Source organism: Callorhinus ursinus, unplaced genomic scaffold, assembly GCF_003265705.2.
Source record: "Callorhinus ursinus isolate GAN/ISIS: 27379988/994484 unplaced genomic scaffold, GSC_fseal_2.0 scaffold4, whole genome shotgun sequence".
NCBI classification, from domain to species: Eukaryota; Metazoa; Chordata; class Mammalia; order Carnivora; family Otariidae; genus Callorhinus; species Callorhinus ursinus.
In genome coordinates, this window is record NW_027397066.1 from 4,540,178 (window position 1) to 4,556,705 (window position 16,528).

Consider the following 16,528-nt stretch of genomic DNA (forward strand, 5'->3'; position numbering starts at 1 on the left):
TGAGAATGAGGGAACTGAAAACCAGAGAGGTCCTGGGATCCTCCCAACGCTGCACAGCCACATAGCAGGGCAGTTAGGATGGGGATGCGGGTTTGTGCTCAGACCCCGGCAGGGCGCCCCCTAGCGGGTCATCTTACATCTCGACTGCCTTTTTTGTTTTCATGCATGTTTAATATTTTAGCCATTTTTATTTGTTATTAGCCTTTTATATATAGAAAAAGATTAATCAATTAATGTTCAAAGATAAAATTCCCTTTGGTGGACACATTAAGTCCAAATATAACTATATGTGACTTTGTATGAGTCTGTTTAAAAATTTTTTTTATTGTTATGTTAATCACCATACATTACATCATTAGTTTTTGATGTAGTGTTCCATGATTCATTTTTGTGCATAACACCCAGTGCTCCACGCAGAACGTGCCCTCTTTAATACCCATCACCAGGCTAGTCATGCCCCTACCCCCCTCCCCTCTAGAACCCTCAGTTTGTTTTTCAGAGTCCATCGTCTCTCATGGTTCGTCTCCCCCTCCGACTTACTCCCCTTCATTCTTCCCCTGCTGCTATCTTCTTCTTCTTCTTTTTTTTTCTTAACATATATTGCATTATTTGTTTCAGAAGTACAGATCTGTGATTCAACAGTCTTGCACAATTCATAGCGCTCACCATAGCACATACCCTCCCCAATGTCTATCACCTAGCCACCCCATCCCTCCCACCCCCCACAACTCCAGCAACCCTCAGTTTGTTTCCTGAGGTTAAAAATTCCTCATATCAGCGAGGTCATATGATACATGTCTTTTTCTGATTGACTTATTTCACTCAACATAACACCCTCCAGTTCCGTCCACGTCGTTGCAAATGGCAAGATCTCATTCCTTTTGATGGCTGCATGATATTCCATCGTGTATATATACCACATCTTCTTTATCCATTCATTTGTCGATGGACATCTTGGCTCTCTCCACAATTTGGCTATTGTGGACATTGCTGCTATAAACACTGGGATGCACGTACCCCTTCGGATCCCTACATTTTTATCTTTGGGGTAAATACCCAGTAGTGCAATTGCTGGATCGTATGGTAGCTCTATTTTCAACTGTTTGAGGAACCTCTGTTTTCTGGAGTGGTTGCACCAGCTTGCATTCCCACCAACAGCGTAGGAGGGTTCCCCTTTCTCCACATCCCCGCCAACATCTGTCGTTTCCTGACTTGCTAATTCTAGCCATTCTGACTGGTGTCAGGTGGTATCTCATTGAGGTTTTGATTTGGATTTCCCTGATGCCGAGCAATGTTGAGCACTTTTTCATGTGTCTGTTGGCCATTTGGATGTCTTCTTTGGAAAAATGTCTGTTCATGTCTTCTGCCCATTTCTTGATTGGATTATTTGTTCTTTAGGTGTTGAGTTTGATAAGTTCTTTATAGATTTTGGATACTAGCCCTTTATCTGATATGTCATTTGCAAATATTTTCTCCCATTCTGTCGGTTGTCTTTTGGTTTTGTGGACTGTTTCTTTTGCTGTGCAAAAGCTTTTTATCTTGATGAAATCCCAGTAGTTCATTTTTGCCCTTGCTTCCCTTGCCTTTGGCGATGTTTCTAGGAAGAAGTTGCTGCAGCTGAGGTCGAAGAGGTTGCTACCTGTGTTCTCCTTTAGTATTTTGATGGACTCCTGTCTCACGTTAGGTCTTTCAACCATTTGGAGTCTATTTTTGTGTGTGGTGTAAGGAAATGGTCCAGTTTCATTCTTCTGCATGTGGGTGTCCAATTTTCCCAACACCATTTGTTGAAGAGACTGTCTTTATTCCATTGGACGTTCTTTCCTGCTTTGTCAAAGATGAGCTGACCATAGAGTTGAGGGTCCATTTCTGGGCTCTCAATTCTTTTCCATTGATCTATGTGTCTGTTTTTGTGCCAGTACCATACTGTCTTGATGATGACAGCTTTGTAATAGAGCCGGAAGTCCGGAATTGTGATGTCGCCAGCTTTGCTTTTCTTTTTCAACATTCCTCTGGCTATTCGGGGTCTCTTCTGGTTCCATACAAATTTTAGGATTATTTGTTCCATTCCTTTGAAAAAAGTGGATGGTATTTTGATGGGGATTGCATTGAATGTGTAGATTGCTTTAGGTAGCATTGACATCTTCACAATGTTTGTTCTTCCAATCCATGAGCATGGAACGTTTTTCCATTTCTTTGTGTCTTCTTCAATTTCTTTCCTGAGTATTTTATGGTTTTCTGAGTAAAGATCCTTTGCCTCTTTGGTTAAATTTATTCCTAGGTATCTTATGGTTTTGGGTGCAATTATAAATGGGATCGACTCCTTGATTTGTCTCTCTTCTGTCTTGTTGTTGGTGTATAGGAATGCCACTGATTTCTGTGCATTGATTTTATATCCTGCCACTTTACTGAATTCCTGTATGAGTTCTAGCAGTTTTGGGGTGGAGTCTTTTGGGTTTTCCACATACAGTATCATATCATCTGCAAAGAGTGAGAGTTTGACTTCTTCTTTGCCGATTTGGATGCCTTTGATTTCTTTTTGTTGTCTGATTGCTGTGGCTAGGACTTCTAATACTATGTTGAATAGCAGTGGTGATAGTGGACATCCCTGCCGCGTTCCTGACCTTAGGGGAAAAGCTCTCAGCTTTTCCCCATTGAGAATGATATTCGTTGTAGGTTTTTCATAGATGGCTTTTATGATATTGAGGTATGCACCCTCTATCCCTATACTCTGAAGAGTTTTGATCAAGAAAGGATGCTGTACTTTGTCAAATGCTTTTTCTGCATCTATTGAGAGGATCATAGGATTCTTGTTCTTTCTTTTGTTAAGGTATTGTATCACGTTGATTGATTTGCGGAAGTTGAACCAACCTTGCAGCCCAGGGATAAATCCCACTCGGTCATGGTGAATAATCCTTTTAATGTACTGTTGGATCCTATTGGCTAGTATTTTGGTGAGGATTTTTGCATCCGTGTTCATCAAGGATATCGGTCTGTAATTCTCCTTTTTGATGGGGTCTTTGTCTGGTTTTGGGATCAAGGTAATGGTGGCCTCATAAAATGAGTTTGGAAGTTTTCCTTCCATTTCTATTTTTTGGAACAGTTTCAGGAGAGTAGGTATTAATTCTTCTTTAAATGTGTGATAGAATTCCCCTGGGAAGCCATCTGGCCCTGGGTTTTTGTTTGTTGGGAGATTTTTGATGACTTGCTTCAATTTCCTTAGTGGTTATAGGTCTGTTCAGGTTTTCTCTTTCTTCCTGGTTCAATTTTGGTAGTTGATACATCTCTAGGAATGCATCCATTTCTTCCAGGTTATCTAATTTGCTGGCATAGAGTTGCTCATAATATGTTCTTATAATTGTTTGTATTTCTTTGGTGTTGGTTGTGATCTCTCCTCTTTCATTCATGATTTTGTTGATTTGGGTCATTTCTCTTTTCTTTTTGATAAGTCTGGCCAAGGGTTTATCAATCTTGTTAATTCTTTCAAAGAACCAGCTCCTAGTTTCGTTGATCTGTTCTACTGTTCTTTTGGTTTCTAGTTCATTGATTTCTGCTCTGATCTTTATTATTTCTCTTCTCCTGCTGGGTTTAGGCTTTATTTGCTGTTCTTTCTCCAGCTTCTTTAGGTGTAGGGTTAGGTTGTGTATTTGAGACCTTTCTTGTTTCTTGAGAAAGGCTTGTATTGCTATATACTTTCCTCTCAGGACTGCCTTTGCTGTATCCCAAAGATTTTGAACAGTTGTGTTTTCATTTTCATTGGTTTCCATGAATTTTTTTAATTCTTCTTTAATTTCCTGGTTGACCCATTCATTCTTTAGTAGGATGCTCTTTAGCCTCCATGTATTTGAGTTCTTTCCAACTTTCCTCTTGTGATTGAGTTCTAGTTTCAAAGCACTGTGGTCTGAAAATAGGCAGGGAATAATCCCAGTCTTTTGGTATTGGTTGAGACCTGATTTGTGACCTAGGATGTGATCAATTCTGGAGAATGTTCCATGGGCACTAGAGAAGAATGTGTATTCCGTTGCTTTGGGATGGAATGGTCTCAATATGTCTGTGAAGTCCATTTGGTTCAGTGTTTCATTTAAAGTTTTTACTTCCTTGTTGATCTTTTGCTTAGATGATCTGTCCATTTCAGTCAGGGGGAGTGTTAAATCCCCCACTATTATTGTATTGTTGTCAATGTGTTTCTTTGCTTTTGTTATTAATTGCCTTATATAATTGGCTGCTCCCATGTTAGGGGCATAGATATTTACAACTGTTAGATCTTCTTGTTGGATAGACCCTTTAAGTAAGATATAGTGTCCTTCTTCATCTCTTATTACAGTCTTTGTTTTAAAATCTAATTTGTGTGATATAAGAATTGCCACCCCAGCTTTCTTTTGGTGTCCATTAGCATGGTAAATCGTTTTCCACCCCTCACTTTCAATCTGGGGGTGTCTTTGGGTCTAAAACGAGTCTCTTGCAGACAGCATATGGATGGGTCTTGTTTTTTAATCCAATCTGATAGCCTGTGTCTTTTGATTGGGGCATTTAGCCCATTTACATTCAGGGTAACTATTGAAATAATGAATTTAGTGCCATTGTATTGCCTGTAAGGTGACTGTGACTGTATATTGTCTGTGTTCCTTTCTGATCTATGCTGCTTTTAGGCTCTCTCTTTGCTTAGAGGATCCCTTTCAATATTTCTTTTAGGGCTGGTTTCGTGTTTACAAATTCCTTTAGTTTTTGTTTGTCCTGGAAGCTTTTTACCTCTCCTTCTATTTTCAATGACAGACTAGCTGGATATAGTATTCTTGGCTGCATATTTTTCTCATTTAGTGCTCTGAATATATCATGCCAGTCCTTTCTGGCCTGCCAGGTCTCTGTGGATAGGTCTGTTACCAGTCTAATGTTTCTACCATTGAATGTTACATATCTCTTCTCCCGAGCTCCTTTCAGGATTTTCTCTTTGTCTCTGAGACTCGTAAGTTTTACTATTAGATGTCGGGATTGACCTATTTTTATTGATTTTGAGAGGGGTTCTCTGTGCCTCCTGGGTTTTGATGCCTGTTTCCTTCCCAAATTAGGGAAGTTCTCTGCTATTATTTGCTCCAATATACTTTCTGACCCTCTCTCTCTTTCTTCTTCTTCTGGGATCCCAATTATTCTAATGTTGTTTCATCTTATCGTAATGCTTATCTCTCGAATTCTGCCCTCGTGATCCTGTAGTTGTTTCTCTCTCTTTTTCTCAGCCTCTTTATTTTCCATCATTTGGTCTTCTATATCGCTGATTCTCTCTTCTGCCTCATTTATCCTAGCAGTTAGTGCCCCCATTTTTGATTGCACCTCATCAATAGCCTTTTTGATTTTGACTTGGTTAGATTTTAGTTCTTTTATTTCTCCAGAAAGGGTTTCTCTAATAACTTCCACGCTTTTTTCAAGCCCAGCTAGTATCTTTAAAGTCATGATTCTGAACTCTAGTTCTGACATCGTACTAATGTCCGTATTGAGTAGGTCCCTGGCAGACGGTACTACCTTTTGTTCTTTTTGCTGAGGTGATTTTTTTTCGTCTTGTTATTTTGTCCAGAGGAGAACAGATGAATGAGAGAACAAAATGCTAACAGGTTAACAACGTCCCCAGTAAATATACTCTATACAAATCAGAAAAGACCTGAAACCAGGGGAAAAGAAAGGGAAAGAAAGAAAAAAGAAAGAGAAAGAAAAAAGAAAAAGATTAAAATAAACAAAAACAGAACAAAACAAAAAAAACCCCCAGAATATGATCAAATATGATCAGACTAGTGTATAGATCAGTGCCACGCACTAGATTTTGGGCATATTTTGGTCTGTTAGAAGAAAGTGCCTCCTAATATTTTAAAGGAAGAAAGACTTATATATGTACAAAATAAGCGTTGATACAATGATGGGATGGAAGATGGCTGTAAAGATGAAAATCATAAAAGATTTTATAAAAGGAACTGATAAGATAAGAAGTTGTTTGAAAAAAGAAAGAAGAAGATTAAAAAACAAAGAAGAAAAGGAAAAAAGAAAAGGGAGAGAATGTGATCAGGCAGGAGACTAGAACAAAGCCATACACTAGTGATTTAGGGTATATTTTGATCTGTTAGAAGAAACTGTATCTCAAAATTTTAAAGAGAGAACAACTTATATATATATGCCAAAAATAAGGGTAGCTACTATGAAGGGATAAAATATGACTCTAAAAAATGAAAAATAAAAAAAAATTTTTTTAAAAAGGGATTGATAAGATGTTGGTTGAAAAAGGGAAAAAGAAAAATTCAAAAAAAGAAAAAAACAGTTAAAAAAATCAACTTTGAAAAACTAATGAATCATGGTAAAACAGCCATGAATTCTATGTGCAGTATTCCCCTAGCGCTGGAGTTCTCCCGTTCTCCTTGATCGGTAAACTTGGTCTTGGCTTGCTGGCTGTTCGTGCTGATCTTCTGCGGGAGGGGCCTGTTGCCGTGGTTCCCAAATGTCTTTGCCGGAGGCGGAATTGCCCCACCCTTGTCGGTTCGGGCTAAGCAAGCTGCTCGGGTTTGTTCTCTGGTGCTTTTGTTCCCTGCAAGCTCTCGGTACAGACTTGGAGGACCAGAGTGAAAATGGTGGCCTCCCAATCTCTGCCCGGAGGAGCTGAGAACTCGGGGCCCTGCTCCTCAGTGCGCCCCCAGAGAAAAGCAGTCAGTCACTCCCATCACCCTGGTCTCCGGCCGCACTCCGCGCTCACCTGGCTTGTGACCGAGCGTTTCTATCTCCGGCACCCGACCCCGTGTGGAGTCTCCAAACCCAGCAGATCCCTGCGGTGCGCTCCCGCACCACTCCTCCCAGGGGAGGCAGGGGAGTCTCCCCGGCTCTGCCGCTTGTTGGGTCCCTGCTGGAGGAGCAGTGGCCCGACTGGGCCGCGGATCACAGTCTATGGCCACCCCGAGCTGAGAGCCCGCGCCTCAGCTCCGTCTCTGCAGCCGGCTTCCCCGCTCCGATACCTGGGAGCTCTGCCGCACTCAGGCACCCCTGGTCTTTCTGTGACCCCAAGGGTCCTGAGACCACACTGTCCCGCGAGGATTCCACCCCCCGCTTAGCCACTGGAGCGACGTCCCTCCGTGGAGCCGGCTTCTAAAAGGTCCGATTTTGTGCTCCGCGGCTCTAGCACTTGCCAGAAGCGGCCGACGGAGGCCCCTCCCCCGCCGTCTATCCTCCCGAATATCGCCTCGGATTCACTTCTCCGCACGTCCTACCTTCCAGTAAGTGGTCGCTTCTCTGTTCAGAGAGTTGTTGCTACTCTCCTCTTCGATCTCCTGTTGAGTTCGTAGGTGTTCAGAATGGTTTGATCCCTATTCAGCTGAATTCCTGGGACCAGACAAAATCCAGGTCTCCTGCTCCTCCGCCATCTTGCTCCCGAGAAACTTGGATCTTACTGGAGACTTCGTTTTCCAATTCAGTGTAACAAACAGACCCCGGGATGAGATGGAGTCTGTCCAAAGAGTGGGGACAGACATGAATGCTTTCCAGGAGCTGTTATATGGGGCATAGACAGAGGAGGGTCCTCACTGGATGGGGAGGAGGGCGAGGAGTGAGGGAAAGCCAAGTTTCTTCACAGGAACCTGGAGGGAGGACGATGGCAGCCAGCCTGGCTGCACAGATGGGCACCTACTTGTACGGCTCCGTGCCACTCCGCCAGGCTGGAGAGACTTTGTGTGAGCCAGGTGAGCGTGAAGGCGACAGGTGCGGCTGTGAGGGTGGACAAGGCTAGACTGGTTCACAAAGGGCCTCCAAACCAAGCCAAGGGGAATGTGGACTCAGGGACAGGTCGCACACAGGAGGACACCCTGGAAGGGTGTGGGAAGGGAATACCTGGGCTGGAGGGGCCCCTACCTCCTGCCTGCTTTGCTGAGTGTTCTACTTCAGGGAGCATTCCCTCTGCAGACACCACCCATTCACTCCCCTCATGAATGACCTGCAGTTCAGAAAAACTTAGGAAAATATTTTGCAAATCTCTCGTGAAAATAAATCAAATCAACACTAATTTTGAGGTATTCTAAAAGTGTTCAAATACGGATGGGATGGATAAATTGGCCCACTTCTATTTAGGATGTGGAACAACACAAAAACAGAACCCTGTTAGCGAGTGCCGAATTAATTTTATGTCAGGAGAAAATAAGTTTCCTCCCTTTGACTTTGTTTTTCTTTTTGGACAATACAAAACCTAGTATTCTTTTCTTGTGTTATTATTCTTTTCTTATGTAACCAAATAGCAGGTGAAAACATTGTATAATTAATCTTTTCAATTTTGTGAACCTATGATACTAACAGAAATTCAACTCCATTTATGGGATAAACCACCCAACGGGGGGATCTGATAATCTAGTCAGTTCAAGAAGTGTTGGTTGAAGACCGAGTCGAATCGGGTACCACCCAGGTGTTCGCACATCTGTCCCCACTTAATCCTCACATCTCTCAAAGCAGCATGGTTACAGCCACTTTTATAAGAAGTTCCTAGAGATCATATGGTAGCTCTATTTTCAACTTTTTGAGGAACTTCCATACTGTTTTCCGGAGTGGCTGCACCAGCTTGCACTCCCACCAACAGTGTAGGAGGGTGGATAAAGAAGATGTGGAAAAATACACAATGGAATATTATGCAGCCATCAAAAGGAATGAGATCTTGCCATTTGCAACAACATGGATGGAACTGGAGGGTGTTATGCTGAGTGAAATAAGTCAATCAGAGAAAGACATGTGTCATATGACCTCACTGATATGAGGAATTCTTAATCTCAGGAAACAAACTGAGGGTTGCTGGAGTGGTGGGGGGTGGGAGGGATGGGGTGGCTGGGTGATAGACATTGGGGGGGGTATGTGCTATGGTAAGCACTGTGAATTGTACAAGACTGCTGAATCACAGATCTGTACCTCTGAAACAAATAATACATTATATGTTAAAAAAAAAAAAGATAGCAGGAGGGAAAGAATGAAGGGGGAGAAATCGGAGGGGAGACAAACCATGAGAGACGATGGACTCTGGAAAACAAACTGAGGGTTCTAGAGGGGAGGGGCGTGGGGGGATGGGTTAGCCTGGTGATGGGTATTAAAGAGGGCACGGTCTGTGGGGAGCACTGGGTGTTATGCACAAACAATGAATCATGGAACACTACATCAAAAACTAACGATGTAATGTATGGTGATTAACATAACATAATAATAAAATGCATTTGGGCAGAAGGGGAAGTCGGAGAGAGAGGAAGCGAAGCAAGGGAAGGATCCGACACACTGTGGCTGGCTTTGAAGATGGAGGGTACCATGCCTAAGAAACAGAGAGGCCTCCAGGAGTTGAGAATGACTCCCTGTCTGTTGCCAGCAAAGAAATGGGACCTCAGTCCTACAGCTGCAACTCGTCTGAGCTCCCAAGAGCTTCCAGATAAGAGCCCAACTCAGCTGACCCCTTGCTTTTGGCCTTGTGATATCCTGAACATAAAACCCGGCTGAGCCCACCTGGATTTCTGATCTACAGAACTGAGCTAATAAGTGCGTATTGTTATAAGGACAAAAATGTATTCAGTTTACGGGCCTGCCCTTCATTCTGAGATTATGTGTTTTCCACTTTTGCAGGGGCATTAGCATAGTACTCCTCTTATGACATGAAGGTGATGACTACTTTCAGAAGAAGCCCTTACTTGGCAAAATGGCCAGCTGTCAACAACACTGGCCCTTGAGTTTCCGTGGGGAGATGTTCCTGGTTCATGAAATCCTGCCCTGGCTGACCCCAGGCTCCCTTCCCGGGTAAAATCCTTCAACAGCCGTGAGCAGGATGGAGGCAGGGTGCTAGCTACCTCACATCCTCAGAGCTTCAGGAACTCAGAGCTCATCAGGGGGGCTATTTATAGATAAGGCACCATTTTCTTGAAAAAGCCTTGCCACAGTGAGCTCCCCAACAGCCCCCACAGGCCCAGAAATAACTTCCCGTTCTCCAGCCTCCGGTGATGGGAGAGACACGGATGCAGATACTCACTCTTGCCCCCAGGTGGCGCAGCTGGTGGAAGGTGGGCAGGGGCTCTGGGTCAGGTGCAGGACCTACAGCTGCCCGGGACCTGCCCTGTGAGATCCATCTGACCGCAGCCTAACACGGAGCCCTAGAGTCAGCCTTAGGGGCCAAAGCCAGGCTGCACAACTTGGTAGCTAAGGGAGCCCAGAAAACTTCCTCAGCCTCCCCGGACCTGGCTCTCTGCTCCGGGAAATGGCAGGAATGAGAGTGCCGACGTCCCAGGGACAGTAGGAAGGTGCCATGAGACACAAGCACTCCCTCCGTGCTGGGTGCTGCTGTGATCGGTCTCTGAGTATATGGCGTCCTCGTCTTGCCAATGGGGTGACGGAGGCTCTGAGAGGGTCTGTGGCTGGTCGACAGCACTGGGAAGTCGGAGAGAGAAGAAAGGACCTCTTGGGCTCTCCGGAGAGTCCTCCTACAGAAATGCATCCCTTCCGGATGCTCCTCCTTTCTTTCATTCAGAGTTTCTGCACACATCTGCTCCGTGAGTGTCCACTGTGCTGAGCTCAGGCTTGGGCCTGCAGCAGGGACAGGGGAACAGGTGGGTTTGGAAGCCAGGCGGACACGGCCCCACCCGCAGCTCCCACACTTCTGGGGCGGCTGGGCCTCCGCTCCTCCCTGCCCATGGGGAGGCCGATGATCATCAGGGCTGCCTGGGCTTGGGGTGAGTCTGGCAGGTTCTGGGGCTCAGCCTGGGGAGCCCCTCGTGCTCAGATGTAAGCCACATTCTCCACTGTCAGCTTTCTCAGTAACAAGACTGATATTTTGATGTCCCTTCTGCCTCTCTTGTCTGTTAATTGGCTCCAAATCTGGGACGAGAGGTTATGTACTGGCCTCCTCGTATTCCACTCCGACCTAGCCAAAACTTACAACCAACAGGCATCAGGCAGGAACCTAGACTTAACCTGTCCAGAACAGCAAACAGTCCCTCCCCAAACTTGGGCCTCCCTGACTCTTCCCTCCCCTGTCCCCACAGAGGGCATCTCCACTGCTCACCTTGCCAAGACCGTAGCATTCAGCCTCACCTCCTCTGTTCCCAACCTGCACTAGACCCTTCACCTCTATCTCACGACCTGCCCCAAGCCCTCCCCCATTCCCAGCTCCGGTGCAGTGTCCCCCCAGGGACCCCCACCTCTCACCTGGAGCAGTTGGATGGAAGAGCAGTGGAAAGACCCTCATCAGACCAGCCCGTGTTCATGCCCTCCGATCCCCCACACCCCATGCTCAGACCTCCCGTCAGCCCTGGCCCCTGCAGGCTGGCCCTGCCACACCTGTCTCTGGCCCGGCCTTCCTCCGGGTGTCCTGCTACACCTGCAGCTCTAGCTCAGTGCAAATGCCCCTGGAACGCCTCCTGCAGCTCTTTCCTGAGGCTCAGGGGGTAGTGGAAGGGAATGGGGTCTCCAAGAAGGTCTATAAAAAGAGACGGGTCTCCAAGGCTTTGAGGTTCGGGACCCCTGCAGGCCTTTAAGCCAGCTGGGAAGACTGGTGGCAGCAGACTGAACAGTGGCCTTCCGAAAAGACACGTCCATGTCTCACCCCCAAAACCTGCGAACGTGACCTGTGTGCAGAGATTTTGAAGTTTTGAAGCTGTTTGCAGCTACCCAGGTGGTGGGGCTTTGTTGTGACGGCCAAGGGAAGCAATGCTGCGCCCTTATCAGGGGCCAGGCATACAAAGGAGGCACGAGTGCCCATTGTGCAGATGAGATCACTGAGGTGAGAGTCCCTGGGGACTGGGGGGGGGGTCCCGGCAGCCCTCTGTCCATGGCTGGCATTCCCGTGGGGCCTGGCATCTCAGCGAAAGAGCAGTTCTGTCCCCGAGCGTCTCGCCGTTCACCCTCCTCTGGACAGGGTCTCTTGGGCGCTGTGCTGAGTAGAGTGGTTTCTGTCCCACATCCGCGACCGCCCCGCCAACACCATCAAGGTGAGAAATGCCGTCGCGTGCAGGGGAGGGGCTGCCCGAAACCGATCGCGACAGGGCCGTCCCAGAGGGCAAAGCACAGCCCCCAGCGAGTGAAACTTGGCAGTGAGAGTCCAGCTGGACACTTGGCTGAGTTTCATGATTCAGGCCTGACGGCACAACCTCCTCTGCCAGTGGGGTTCCTCAGCCCCCACTTCAGGCTGCGGCAGGATGCAGGGTGGGCTGGGCACGGGAGAGCGCCTGCAGACTGGGGGTGCTGCTCCCACATTGGGAAGGCCCATGATGTGCCAGGGAGGCTCCGCACCTCCCCTCCAGTGGGTCACCTATTTCTCCCAGCAACCCTCAAGCCTGGTATTATTAGCTGCGTTGTGCACACAGAGAAACTGAGGCATGAGAGGCAAGGTACATTTCTTTTTTAAGATTTTATTCGTTTATTTAGAGAGAGCGTGAGGGGGGAGGCGCAGAGGGAGAGAGAGAATCTTAAGCAGACTCCCTGCTGAGCACAGAGCCTGACTAGGGCCTCGATCCCAGGACCCTGATATCACGACTTGAGTCCAAACCAAGAGTCGGATGCTTAACCAACTGAGCCACCCAGGCGCCCCAAGGCAAGGTACATTTCTTTCTTTCTTTCTTCCTTCCTTCCTTCCTTCCTTCCTTCCTTCCTTCCTTCCTTCCTTCCTTTCTTTCTTTCTTTCTTTCTTTCTTTCTTTCTTTCTTCTTTCTTTCTTTCTTTCTTTCTTTCTTTCTTTCTTTCTTTCTTTCTTTCTTTCTTTCTTTCTTTCTTTTTTAAAGATTTTATTTATTTATTTGACAGAGAGAGATACAGCGAGAGAGGGAACACAAGCAGGGGGAATGGGAGAGGGAGATGCGGGGCCCAATCCCAGGACCCTGGGATCATGACCTGAGCTGAAGGCAGACACTTAACAACTGAGCCACCCAAGCGCCCCAAGGCAAGGTACATTTTTTAATGACTCGTGGCTGACAAGAGAAATCTAAGTATGTCCCGCTTTCATACCCTCTGGATGATGCTCTACTCCCTTCCTCTGACAACCATATTGATCTCACCCAGACTCAGTTTCTTCATCTGTGAAATGGGGAGAACGAACCCATGTTAGAAGGTTGTCTGAAAAAGCACAAGTTTAAATACAAAGAAGCCCACAAGATCAATTTGGAAGCCTGAAATCTTTACTCAAATATTAAATCCTATTTCCATCTGTCATGGGAGACAGAAGAGAGTCAGAGATTGTAAGCTGTGGTCAGAATCCCACCTTCACCACATACTGGCTGAAGATGCCAGGCAAGTTACAAGCCCTCCCTGGGCTTCCATTTCCTCATCTTTAAAATGGGGGTAATTTGGGGGAACTGGCTGAGAAAATGCAAAGACTTTAGAATGTGCCCGGCTCCTAGCCAGCCCTCCTGAAATGCCTTTCTTCTTATTACCATGGGGATCTCCTGGGGTTTACAAACCTCTTGGTGCTGATGGGGCAAAACTCAAGTGAGGAGCAAATTCAGCTCCATCACTGAGCAGAGTCTGAAATGCACAAAGCTTGGAAAGTAATGTTCAGAACAGTTACATGACCGGCTGGAGGCCACACAGCAGCCATGTTGGCTCCGAGTCTGCCTGACTCAGAGCCTAGCGCCCAAGTGCTTCGAACGCGCTACCAGAACACCCAGTTCTGAACACGTGCACCACAGGAGTCTATGCAGGATGGGTCCTGAAGGGCCTGTCTGATGTCTGTGTCTCCTCACACGTAGTGGGTTGTGCTCAGCCAGCAGGAAACTACTCATACGAGTTATCCACGTCACCTACCCTAATTGGTAGTGACTCCTTTGCTTGCTCTAACACTTGTAACATCATCACAAAACCTGTGGCACAATCTTAGTTGTTACCCATATCCTTCCTCCAGTTCTTCCTTACTCAAAGAACCACAATTTTGTTTGGGGTGCCTAAAAAACTGCCCAGAATTCTTTGCAGCGAGGATGAGACAAAGGTGAAGGTTGTTGGGGGGTGGGGAAGAGTCTTCCAGAAAGATTTTTTAAAATGGACCAACCTCAGGCCCTTCATCCCTTCCTCCTTCTTCTTGCCTGTAACAGAGGCAGGAGCACAGAGATGCAGCAACCATTTTGTCATCATGAGGCTATACGCACGAGGACAATGGCTGCCCACTACGCTTGGCCGAGTGGAAAGTTGGCAAGAGTAAGGGTCCCTGGTGGCATGGCTGAGTTTCTCACTAGCCCTGGACGACCCCTGGGCCTCTTGGTGCTAGAATGGATAAACCTCTTAAGGGTCAAGCCATGGCTGGTAGGTTGCGGAAGGAAGGAAGGGTCTTTCATGGAGCTGTTCCTGTCCTTAACCTCCCTGAGGTTACCTTATCCTCGGTGCCCAGCTCTGGTGTCTGCTGTGTGTGTCAGATCGTCCCTCATCTTGCAGGGCATCTTGTGGATCAGTGCCCTTGCAGCGGTCCTCTTCACGGCTGCCCCCTGCATGCTTCTTACCCCGGGCCTCTAGCTTCTCACCGGCCCGCTCAGCACACCCCTCATCCAGGCACGTAGAAACTTCTGGGTCCTACTGACAGTGTGGTGAGGGCCTCCTGAGGTTTCTACCCACATGAGTGAAGACCTGGCTTCTCCCTGCCCTGCCACCTCTCCCCAGGAGGGATGACAATGAATAACAGCTTCTGCCCTGACCATCTCTCTTGGCGACAACAGGCCCAGAGGAAGCCTGCCTTTAGCACCACTACTCTGGGGCCCCAGACGGACAGCAGGGGCCTACCTGCCCACAGCGGAGGTGTTGCGCACGACGAGGTGGGTGAGTTTGATTCTGGGCTTCAGTATACTGATCCCATTGCTGCCAAGCACCTGAGCCATGCTCTTCAATATCACATTGTTTAGGGAGGTGCTGTTCAGCTCCCCACGGTGATGGACTGAAGTGTGTCCCCACCAAACCCATACATGGAACTCCTAACACCAGCATCTCAGAATGTGGTTGTATTTAGAGACTGGGGCTTGACAGGTGTAATTAAGGTAACATGAGGTTGTTAGGGTGGGTTCTCATGCAATCTGACGGGGGTCCTTATAAGAAGAGGAGATCAGGACACAGACATGCACAGTGGGACAACCACGTGAGGACATAGGGAGGGAAGATGGTCGTCCTCACGCCAAGGAGCGAGGCCTCGGAGGGAACCAACCTGCCCATGCCTTGGTCTGGGGCTTCCAGCCTCCAGAACAAGAGCGAATAAATATCTGCTGTGTAAGCCTCCCGCTCGGGGTTCTTTACTACGGTGGCTCCTAGCAAACGGATACACCCCATCTACCTTCATTGAGTGTGATCACTTGGGTGGTTTAGAAGTGGGTACCCTTCATCGAGCCCCCCTCAAAGCCCTGACAGGGACATCCCACAGGATGGCCCCTCCCGGAGGTCCATGGAGGAGCCTGCCCATCTGACTTCCCTTCACCCCCCACATACCCTGCAGGGGTAGGGGGAGCTGCGTTGGTTTTAGCTTTGGAAACCGCATCTCATCTGGGCCTCTGAGACTCTTCACTTCTGCCTGAGATGATATGACTTGGTAGGTGGGAAGCTCTGAAAACAGACCTGGGCCACTGTACAAACTCCCAGGGGCCAGTGCGAGGCACAGTCCTGCTCTCCCGCACACCCTCCACCTGCCTGACTGCCGGCACCTACTGAGCACCTACAGCATACACCAAGGGCCATCCGTGAGGTAGGAGTTACTGCTACCGCTGTTACACATGAAGAAACTGAAGCACAGTTAGAGAAAAGCCCAGATGCACCCAGGTCCGTGGGCCTCCAGAGCCAACCAGATCACCGCGTGCGGTGGTGCGGTGGTGACAGCTTTGCTCTCACTGGGCTCCCCCCTGCCCCCGGCAAGGCAATGAGGTCCCTGAGCCAACCAGTGGGGGCCTCAAGATAAGTGGGGCTAGTGAGCTCTGAGAACAAAGACATAGTATTTCTGAGCCTTCCCCAGTGTGTCTCCGTGGTGCATGGCTCCAGCCTTTCACTCCCTCGTCCCGTCTAAAGCCCCCTCCTGCTCCACGTTCCTCCCACTGGGTCCCGGTGCTAAGCCTAGCTGGTTACTCAGGCTGCGGCAGGACCCAAATTGGAAGTGCCAAGGAAGGTCAAAGTCCTTCTGTAATTGTTCACAGTCAACAGAAACCCAGTCACAGCTGGGACCGTCCCCATCCCTGCTGATCCTCACTCTGGAGGCCAGACACTGAACCAGGAAGGCAACAGTTTGACCCAGACTCTGCAGCCAGTATTTGGAGCAGGTGCAAAAGAACCCAGGTCTGAAACTCCAAAGTCCTCCCACTTCCCACCACATCTGCCTCCAGAGCTCCTCCGGGAGGTCCCTCCCATCCCTGCAGCCCCTCCCGTCCCCAAGTTCCTGGGTGTGGGTGGGCCCTGAGTGGGGGGACAGGTTCCCTTAGGGGGGCAGACAGAGCATGGAGCTCTGCACAGGTGGAGGCCCGGCGGCCGGAGGTGGGAGCTCTCAGCCATGGCTCCATGGTGGGTGGAGGGACCAGGTGGCTGCTGGGTGCCCGTGTTTCTGATGCAACAG